Source organism: Zootermopsis nevadensis, unplaced genomic scaffold (assembly GCF_977971745.1).
Source record: "Zootermopsis nevadensis isolate Lab colony 2312 unplaced genomic scaffold, Znev_1.0 Znev_ptg000053l, whole genome shotgun sequence".
Taxonomy (NCBI): Eukaryota; Metazoa; Arthropoda; class Insecta; order Blattodea; family Termopsidae; genus Zootermopsis; species Zootermopsis nevadensis.
In genome coordinates this window covers 64908-76328 of record NW_028259185.1, presented here as the reverse complement: position 1 = coordinate 76328, position 11421 = coordinate 64908, and the positions used below count along the sequence as shown (strand labels likewise).

The window sequence follows — 11421 nt, the reverse complement described above, 5'->3', positions numbered from 1 at the left end:
AACTGGGTTAATACTCTTAAAATTCGCGTCTACAAAAAAGACCGTACCTGGTATCCTACAGTGGAAGAATGAATTACGTACTTTGACACTCGATAGAAATCCCTTTACGTATATCGACATGATGCTTCAGAAATCTGTTATTGGTTTTTGTTAATCTGTCTGTTGCAATGAAACAACCGTTCTCAATCGATAATTATCTGTTTGTATTTCCGGAAGTACGTCACTCGCATACATTTTTCTCCCCCTTCAAATTCCATGACACGCCTGTTATAGGTTATTGTTCTAATATTATCTGTGCTGAAACAGTAAATTGCAAATAACTTGAAAGAAACTGGCATTTATCTTTACGGATGAATACACGGGCATTAGTGATTATTTGCCACCTTATCTTCCCGTTCCACTGCCTTATTGTGCCAGAAACTACTCTTCGTTTGCATTAATGGTACAGAGACTACAGATCTTCCGGCTTTTTGTGCAGCAAAACTCGGCTGAAAGTTTCGCACAGGCCCACATAATGACAATCGTCAACTTCAGAAACCTCCAGAACAGAGGAATTAAAATACGACTCCGAATTTGTATGTAACAAACAGAATCACGGCTTGTCCTTGTGTTAAAACAATAAAATGTATGTACAAAATTCCACTCGGAATCGATAGCACAAAAATTGTGCCTTCCATATATCGATTACCTTAGTTAAGTACAACTGACAGCGGAAGTTTAGTTAAAATACAACTTCCGTTCCCTCATGTTAAGTTTGGCGAGTACCTGCTAATATTTTGGACTGGAGAGCTAGCAATTCTGAGGATTCTGCTAAGAATCTACTCGTAAACTGAGCAATTACAACAAAATATTGTGAAACAGATAAAATCGCGGTGAGGAATATAAGTAAAATGATACTAGCAGTCAGTTCTCCCGTTCCGAGTCAAACGATCCCAGGTCCTTGGTCTTCGGAACCACTGATAGGTGCCCCCCCCCCACCAAATCATCCTACCGACACGGTTCCTCTGCCCCGTGTCGAAATTCGATTATTCGTCTCACGTAACCTCCCGGCAAATAACAAACTCTTTCCTCCACTATTCCCTCCTCGTCGTTTCCGCCTATTTCTTGTCATTTTACAGCCCCTAAAGCCATGTGAGAATTGTTCGGCGTAGGCTCACGCAGACCACGCTCCATCGAAATGAATCTGGAAGGATTTAATCCCACTCGAAATGTACCCCCCCCCCCCGCCTGCCCAGTGTTCACTTCACCCCTGTCCCTTCTATAAGGGACGGGGTATAAAAATCGTCCATAATGCAACCTGCTACAAACCAGCAGAGATTTAATTAATTTAACTAATTGAACTCGTGTCCATTTTCCCTGTCAGATACCACGTTCCACATATCTGGTACGAATATGGAAGGTAATTAAGAGAAAAGGCGAATTCATCAGCCGCATGTTGAAGATGTTTTGGGTACAGCAAGAAGTGTATCGGAGAAGCCGTGAAAATTACAACTATTAACGTTTCTACGCTTGGCAATGTTAATTTCGACATGCAAGTCTGTTTCTCAACATGTACGGCCTCCTGACGCAGCTCTGAATACATTTTCTTCATGTGTTTTAAAATATAAATTCCTTAGTAAAGAGCCCAAAAATTTTCACGTCAGTCAAGACTGACATACACTTAATATAATTTAACATGAATCTTGAATAAATTGTTAGAGGCACAATATGAATTAAGTTTCTAATGTAAGATTCTTTTCATAACAAATACCATGTTTAACTTCGGCTTTCATGGATAAGTCGAATCAAATTTAGTAGGTTTTTCAGCGTATCGACAAGCACTGTAGTTACCGTCTTCATGATAAATGTATTTTTTCGGGCTTATGAAGCCTTTATATAGGTCTGTATAAGGGAATCCTAACCTATCCCGAAGGCATACACCATAAAGACAGCACTTGAAATGTCTCTCGAAACGTTAGAAAACGTTCAACACTCGATGCAGTTTATCACCTGAAGTCGAAGATGTCGCTACACCAAGTTCGATCAGAGGTAATCTAAGGACAACAAGTAGCGCCGTGTGTGATGGCTGAGTGAAGCTCCACGCGTCCGTCATTGACGCCCCCAGTCCAGACGCCCGCGGCCGCTGAACGCAAATTCTCCACCTTATTCTTGGGGCCTGGACACTGTCAGCTCCCGAATTCTCTTAACGCGTCTGGGAATGACAATCTAATTTCATACTTGAGCGGTCTGCTGTGTGGACTTACGTGTTTAGTGGGAAGTCTAAAAACGCAGAAAACTAAGGATAGACAGCGTTGAACATAAGTAATTCCACTGTAACAAATCTCACAGCCAGGTAACTCCACGTCCAGACGCCATTCTCCATAATAACAAGTCTTACTTGAATTACAACAACACAGACTTATATTTTCATGATCTTCCGGATGTCTGTCTGTCTGTCTGTCCGCTAGTAACAGGATCCAGCCACCTGACCGATTTCGTTCAAACTCGGTAAACTAACGCTTCATGACATCTTGCTAAGACATAGGATTGTGGTTCAGTTCAAGCGCCATTTTCGTTCTTGGATATGAACTTTTCGCAGATTCTGTTAAAACTAGGCTTTTGATATTCATTGTACGAATGCTAAGATTTAAAACCCTTTTTAGTAATAATTTCGTTAAGTTAATAAATTTATGTCGGAGGCTAACCAATCAGTAAGCTGTTTGTTCAGCATATCCACAGTTATCCTCCTTGACTACTGATCGTCTTATGAGACCACAGCCTCAGGGCGAGTTAAGACGTGATGACAAGGGAACAATTAACCCGAACGCCTTAAACCTATTCTGGCTAGCAACTATCTTCTTGCACTTGACATTTATACTTAGACAATGAAGATATTCACCTATGTTTCATTTTCAGTGCTAGCCTGTGAATGGATATCTTGCTGTTTTCATACACATTAATGAATAATTTAAATTATTATTGTTCTTGATGGGGAAAACTGAGACAGGTGTAGGTTGATTGCAATCGACACGAATCGTATTATTTTTAAATGTCAGACTTAATAATTATTTTCTAAACGCACTGGAAATTCGAACAAATTTAGAAATGGCTTACATTTCATTCAAGTCGACTGGATTAGACAATTAAACAAAAAATGGAAGTATTAAAAAATATATTAAAATTAGCCGTCAATCACAAATATAAAATTAATAAAAGATTAAAATATCATATCATATTAATTTTATATTTGTGATTGACGGCTAATTTTAATATATTTTTTAATACTATATAAATCACAATATGACACATCTACAATACCTTAAAAAATGGAAGGTTTCCTCAAACGCAAATACGAACTTTGCGCATACAACTCTGTACTAGGTATTTAACTAAGAACCTGTCAACATTTTGAATAATGGGTGTCATTAGCTTTCGTTGTCTTCAGCCTCTGTCTGCCAGGTGATATATCATCACACAAATTGTTTGAAGAGACAGTGTTATGTTGTTGACAGCCCACAAATAATGAAAGCGGCATTTTCTCGCAAAAAGTTTCATATGATTAATTATGCGACGGGTGTTTTTAAATGCTACAGATGGCGGTGGGTTGCTTAACAAGTCGATGTTAAACGTTGAAGCCTCAAGGCCAATAGCCCAGGCGCAAATTTTTGTAATTACGGTGAAAACGAACCGAAATTTAAATGTAACCGCTCATACCTAATGTATTTCACAAACCAGAGAAGCAATCTATTCCTCTCGGAATATTCTTCAAGCAACACTTTAAGCGACATTGGTAACTATATGTACCAACTCTCTTGATTTTAAGCTACGTCGTATTTTGTCCACATACAGTATTTACGGCTTTCGTATGAATCTCAGTACAAACGTCGATTATCATCGTAAACAGCGTCAACCAGCTGAACTATGTAATGGTGAAGTGTGGTGTTTACTTTGCGGTACGGACTGAATTATTAAATATTATTAGTCGAGCTTTGTATCATTTACTCTTTCTCCGCTATCTTTATATTTGTCCTCTTATTGATAATGTTACAGTTTAAAAGACTGGTGATTACGAATTATTTTGGATGTGGATAATCAACCGTGGCTTATTTAAGGAAAGGTCCTGGCTGTTACACAAAGAAACGCAGGAAGCGAGTGCGTGCTACATGGTCGGTCCAGTGGCCGAGACTAAAAACCGGGAATTAAAGCAGACACAGTCGGCTAGCAAGCAGATCTTAAACAAGTGCTCGGTAAATATGTATTTATTTAAACACAGATGCAAATGTAAATACATGTATACCTACATAATTCTACACAGGCAACATCCACACGCATATAAAAAAGTAAAGCTGTCCCGCTGCTCCTCATTCTTAACCTCGGCTCACATGCAAAGCATATCGTTGACTTACACTACATCAAAGCTGACCTGCTTGTTCATCTCCGCTCAGACTCTGAGGTCCTCTTTATTTCCTCGATCAAACTGCTGTACACCTCCGAGGACGCCCGGGACCGACCGCGCAATTTGTCCTGCGAGTGGGGTTACGTCCCTCTGCCGGGATCATCAGCTCCCTAATCAGCACAGGACATCCCACGCCCCCTTCACAATTACCACCGTTACGCGGCCACTTTGAGCCGATGTACTAGCAACAGTGCGTGACAGCGGAAAAATAAATGTGTAAACGTGTCCCCAGACGCAAATGTTGAACGTTGTAGTTGGAAACCAACGGCTGGAGAATGTGGAGCATTTCAAGTACTTGGGAAGCATAGTCACGACGGACGCCCTATGCACCAAGGAAGTAAAAGCAAGGATAGCCATGGCCAAGGCAGGTTTCGTCAAGAAGAGGATACTTCTCACTAGCAAGTTGGGCTTGGAGATGAAGAAGAAACTAGTGAAGTGTTACGTATGGAGCAGAGACTTGGACACTCAGGAAGAAGGAACAGAAATACCTGGAGAGTTTCGAAATGTGGTGTTGGAGAAGAATAGAGAAGATCAGGTGGACGGATCGAGTGACCAACGAAGAAGTATTGAGGAGAGTCAACGAGCAAAGAAGCATTCTGCAGGCGATTACACGAAGGAAAGCTAACTGGCTGGGACATATGAGAAGGAATGGGTTACTGAGTGATATCATCGAAGGCCAGGTTGAAGGAAAGCGAGGACTGGGAAGAAGACTGATACAGCTAACCGACGACCTTAAACAAGGAAAGAAGATGACGTTCCAGGAATTAAAGCGAAAAGCCGAGAATAGGGACAACTGGAGAGCTCTTTTTGGGAAGAGCAATGGACCTGTCGTAAGACAGCACACTGAATAATAATAATAATAATCACTTGAAATTGGTATTGTGACTTAAAACTTGATACTTCTTAAAAGCAACAAGTGTATATACACCTAACCTAACCTAACGTGTGGTATAACATGCCCCATGCTCGTCGCTTCCACAAAGATGTTTCAGGTTCCATCTATCAAAACAACATAGGAGAAGAGAAGTTTACACAGTACGTTCACATTTCCCACTAAACACATCAATAAATTCACAATATTTTTTTCAGAATATGAATCTAATAATAGCATAATATACGTGTAACATTCCTTCCAATTATAAGAATTCTTGTGAACAATATCTTGAGAAATGTTCTAAGTTACAAAGTACAATTTCCCGATCAATGCGTATTTTACTTCAGCGTCCTGTATGGGTTTTTAAGAGACGTACGCTGTTTTATCAAAACACATGCACAGCATAGCATAACACTGTTGGTTTTAAATTGGTCCAGTTGGAGATACACAGATTTAAACTAGCACTTAAAAGGTTAAGGGAGTTATAGTTACAAAATTTATTAAATATTTCAATTTCCCTCAAAAACATAATTTATTTCTGCTGCAATCTTGGCAACCTCACTGGGACACATGATCCAGCTGGCTGCATGTTGCCCTAGCAACCTAACCAAGCCACTAACCCCAGAATGAAGTCAGGCCGGCAGCCTATAATATGGTAATTTAAATTCCCTGTCCCTGCTGTGTGAACAAAGCAACCAACAAACATTCCCTGTGATGCCCCTTTGCCTGATGAATCATGAGTTACTTCATTGTAGAGTTCGTCAGCTCGGACCACGTAGCAACTCTGACGATCGATGCTATCGTAACAAAACTTAATAGTTTGCTTTCAAATTTCATAATTTCAAAGATAAAAAGTGAACAACGAGGAGGAGTCTTGTGAACGAGGAAATGAATCCCACCTCATATGTTTGTAATGCAGCCAAGATGGCATTACTGGTTGTGGGAAATTAGAGGGTATAAAGTTGGTATGGCTTTTAATTGCATGACAGACATACCAAATTTAGTGATATCACAAAATGAATCTAAAATAATTAGTGGGATGTACACATGTGAACTAAAACGGTGTAATAATAACATAAGACCACCTTTCCTTACAAAAAAGAAAAGCATTCCAATGTTTCTAAATTCAAAAGACTATAAACTTAATTACGTATACGTAACAGCTCAGTTTTAATTGGAATAAACTTAAATAGTTACTTGTAACATTACGTAAGCCATCGCTATTGCAGAACGTGTCAAGAAAATTAGAACACCTTTCAATAATTCTGTCATCGTCATCCACAATCATAACAGAAGCCTTGCGGACACTACTCTGATTGAAATCCTTGCTGAAGAAGTGATACTGCGTTGTTACCCAGCCCACGTACACATGAGTTGGGTCCTGTCCAGGGAAGATCCTTACACCATAGAAGTACTCGTTGATGAGTCGAATATCTCGTTGCCAATAGATTCCGCTCCTGAGACAGCTGGGACAGACATTACCTTTGGACTTCTGTCTCGGATGGTAGGTGGAATAATTTTCAAGTCCGTCTGAAAGCAATTTGTTTACTCGTTAATTAATTTATATTTATTACTGAAATAAAATTAGCAGAATATGAAGTAACGCACAACTGAATAAGAGGGCAGCTTAGCCCCCCAACTGCAGAATGCCAAAAGAATTAGAGACAGTACATGAGAAATTTATACACAGAGGAAAAAAGTCTTAAAGTCTGTCATATCAAAATTAAACACCATCTGTAACAAGCCCTGAAGGTGGATAAGGAAGCCAAAACATAACCTTTTATTAAATAGAAGTCGAATGGATATTTCATGTACCTCTTAGTACAACCTTATTGTATAGAAGCTCACCTGCGAGACCCTCACTTGTGGTGTCCGCACATGTAGTCTACTAGTGCGGCCCATGCCAACTGGTTTTCTCTCAGGACTGACATCTCCATCCACAGCTGGTTCGGGAGTTCCTCCCTTCTTCAGACGACCATTGCTTGAATCACGTTTACGAGAGAAGAATCTATGATAAAATTTATATTTTAAAATAATTTGACAGTTCCAATTACATGTCAATTCTACTTTCAGCTCTTATTTCCATGACTTTGTCCTTCCTATTGAAAAGCAATGACAAGATTCAGAAATATTGGTGGACAAGAAATAGACATCCTGAACCGAATAAACTTGTCAATGTTGCTCTCGAAGTACCTGCTACATAGGTCACAGTCAAGACAGGTTATTCTACGAGATGTTCTAACTGTGAGATGTTGCAAAATGTGCGACAGAAAGCAGTAGAGAGACACGGATCGAGGACGAGTCCGGCAGAGACATAGTGAGGCATTCGCCGAGGTTGGCATGCATCCCTTGGTGAGAGTTCTGAAAAAAATTTCAAAATTTTCGAAAAATCAAGAAACGATGGTAATTGTCTGAAAAGCGCAAAAAACCCAAAATTTTTGAAAAAATTTTGAAAGTGGAATTTTTCAAAAAATTTTGGTTTTGTGCGTTTTTTGATTTTTTTAAAAAATTTAAAATTTTTAAAAATTTTCGAAAAATCAAAAAACGATGGAAATTGTCTGAAAAGCGCACAAAACCCAAAAATTTTGAAATTTTTGAAAGTGGAATTTTTCAAAAATTTTCGGTTTTGTGCGCTCTTTGGACAATTTCCAGCGTTTTTTGATTTTTCGAAAATTTTGAAGAAATTTCAATTTTTTTTCAAATTTCACCCCACCTGATGCCATGCAGGACAGATCGCCGTCGGACTGTGTCTGATGTACTGTGACTCTAACAAACGCGGTCTGTGCCTCACACGGTCTCTATAAGCCGAGATGCTGGATGCAACACGTAAGGCAGATACCGAGACGGGCATGGCAGGGCACAGGTGATAATTCACTGACTTCTCACCAGTAAAGCTCACGTTCATGCCCAGGGCAGCCTATATGGGATTTGTGGGGGACAAATTTGCATTCGGACTTGTTTTTCCCTGAGTTTTCCAGTTTTTACCTGCAAATATCATTTCACTGACGCTCCATTTTCATTCATGTATCATCTGGGGTTGGCCAATGGTCCAGTTAATAGCCACAGTCCCACAGAGAGACAGTCATGTCATTGTACAATATTCCCAGCTATCATATAAACATTGTTTCATGTGAACCAAATTATTTCTCTGAGAATATTTTAAGCATTCTCTTAATGTTTAATAGCACGTTTTATTAACAATATAACATTTAATTATTGTGGGCTTCTAACACACTTTCATGCAAATTATGACAATGACTGCCATCTTCATTGCCATGAAAAACTCAAATCTCAGGCACAAATTATTATTATTCTCTATAAAATAAGCAATGTATTGTGTTGTAGGTATAGCATACTTGAAAACATGCATAATCTATGGCAGCAAAATTCACGTGTTCCATTAACGAATTACATTGCTTTTGTGCACCCATTAGACCATACGTGTCAATGACATTCAGTACTAAAACATGTTTCAAATAAACAAAATATAATTATATAATTATTTTCTAACAATTTAGGTCCCCTTTCTGGACAATGTAACTGCATGGATGCAGGGAGCATTGATAGTATTTTGGAGATTCTTAACATCTCCAACTCCAAACTAAAGCTACTTCCTCAAGACGCTCGCTGATACAGCACAGCCTAGATTTCAGATTCTCATGGTATTAAAGATGTGGAATGCAGTCATCTGGTTATAAAATCATATAGCCTTACAGGGGTTCAGAGGAACATAGCACCTCCACCTTCTGAGCAGAAATGTGTATGAATTCCATCTTTAACAAGTGATATGCTCCCCTGGGACATTATTAATTACTTATAAGACTACACGGTGTCACAACCCAGAAGACTTACATTACAAGTACATCCAACAGTGGAAACCGGTCTGTTCAATTCAAACCGTAAGCAGTTACTTTGTCTTAAAGATGTTACATCACCAGAAAAAAAAAAATTAAGAACGAACTGCCACAATAGCTTGAACCCACTTCCCTACTTTCAAAACAGTCAAACCTCGTACACCGTTGTAAAACCCAGATGAAAAAGGACAAAACACATTTGTTTAACAAAGAACAGAAACCTATTATGGTAAATAAGTAACAATTTCGCATATGAAATATCACCAAAATACATTTTTTGAACAGTTCTTATTAAGAGCCAAATAACAATAAAAGATGTGAAAAACAGGAATCAACAAAAGCAATAATATCAATGGTTAAATATTTTTTAAAATGCATCAGTCAAATATTATTAATATATGTTGTGTGCAGTAACTATGTAAATAAAAACAAATTTTTAAAATAAATTCAATTAGTTACAAATAATATTTTTTATATAAAATGACCACATGAGTTCTCTTAACATCATAAAGCATATAAATTTAAATTTTCAATCTTTCGGCCTATGACCGTGCCATACTGGAAATATGTTTGATATTAAACGTGCGACAAAAGGCAGTTCCACATTCTTCAAATTAAAACATGTCTTTATGTGCTCGTACTGTTCTGAGACATCACATCATCAAAGTAATATAATATAATTTCATTTTGTGTTAAAACAAATACTTTTCAATCAGATAATATATGCAGTAAGTGTGAAATTCAGTCAACTGCCTTTGCAAAACCACATGTAATTTAACCATGTTTAATAACCAATTCTTAATTATTTTCAGAAGAACCACGAATACCTACCTCGTTCTAATGTACCATTCATTTGTGCATTTTCCAGTTTGTCGTATGTGACAGCGAGCCTCTCCTCGGACGTCTGGATGGTTTATGCTTCAGTTTGCTTGCAGAAGGTTCTGGTGATGCTCCATTCATTATAAGTTCATCTGCTTCAACAGCATCTTCTGAATAACCACGCTGGAGGCCTAATAGAAACAGACTTGAAGTAAGCCAAGACTCTCTTAACTACAGGGTTATTACACAAGACCATATGGCTAGTTCTGAAGCCACGAGTGCGTCATTAAACTCGTTACAAAGAAAGGAAGGTCTTATTAATGGACAAACAGATACCATAAATGGACAAGGCAAGTGCTGCAACCTGTAACTACTGACAAGTGTGAAGACAGTTTCTTATTCCCAGCACCAATGTTAGTTCATGTGTTGCAAATCACTTCTTGAATTGTATTTATAAAATGATTTAATTTATGACTTCTCAGCTCTATAAAGAAACAAGTGTTGATGAGATTTCACTCCTTGGTTTTCCTTCTTTGTCACTTTTCACACACTCAGTTCAATGTAATTTCTCTAGAACAGCATTTTCAGCCCAATGTGGCCATCATCAGGTTCAATTCCCTGCATTGGGGATCATATCCATCGATTAATGTGATTCGTAGTGTATAAATCACATTCTGTATCAGTTATTTCAAAAGGCAGTTTGATTATTAGTCATCAAAATACAACAGAAATGGTCACAGAAGATCTACTGTAAAATAACTTACGAGACATCGCTCTGTAGCTACAGAAACCAAAATAAGGTCATCACCAACTCTCACTTTCTCACCCAAACTTGAAATTAGCTTATTATCAGTATTCATATGCTGACATAACACAATTTGATTCATCAAATGATCTACTATATCATTACAGCATTTCCTTAGTCTTCATTTGAAACAATTAAGAATAACTCCAGCAGCTACTGTGACATGATCAGACCACCTGCTGCACCTATATAACCAAGTTTTATTATACAATAAAATCCTCTCCAACTATCCACAAGTGTGGAGATGACTTAAGGAAGAACAAGAAGATGTAACTGACTCCTAGGTTGCTTTTATGGTACAGGTATAACATTGTATAGATGTTAAAATATTGAAAAAGAACAGAACTGGCAAGACTGTACAATGTATATTTCTACTATGGTAAATACAACTATATTTCTCAATATTTTCCTTATGCTTCCATAATCAGGGCAATGAGTGATCATCAGTTATGGATCACAACACTTAAACATTTATTTAATTTATAAATTCTATTACCTTTATCATTTGTAACTGAACCCCTTCATCTGTTTGTGGGCCACTGAAACATACACATAAGATATTTTCCTGGAGTAGCTGAGACAGGAATATTTCCAGCTAAATGTCCATAAGCTATGAGTTTCTGAAATGAATAAG

The 11421-nt window shown here is 38.0% G+C and overlaps 1 long non-coding RNA gene across 2 annotated transcripts; it reads right to left on the bottom strand.

The window, feature by feature from the left end:
• Positions 1–4222: 4222 nt before the first annotated feature.
• Positions 4223–10134, bottom strand: LOC147871458 (uncharacterized). 2 transcript variants are annotated; one of them, XR_015538770.1, is made up of 3 exons: positions 9995–10134; positions 7158–7317; positions 4223–6839 (listed from the first exon to the last, which is right to left on the bottom strand). It is a non-coding gene; the product is annotated as an uncharacterized LOC147871458 (long non-coding RNA). The 2 variants fall into 2 exon arrangements; XR_015538771.1 differs by having other exon boundaries at positions 7158–7290; positions 9995–10132.
• Between the last annotated feature and the right edge of the window lie 1287 nt (positions 10135–11421).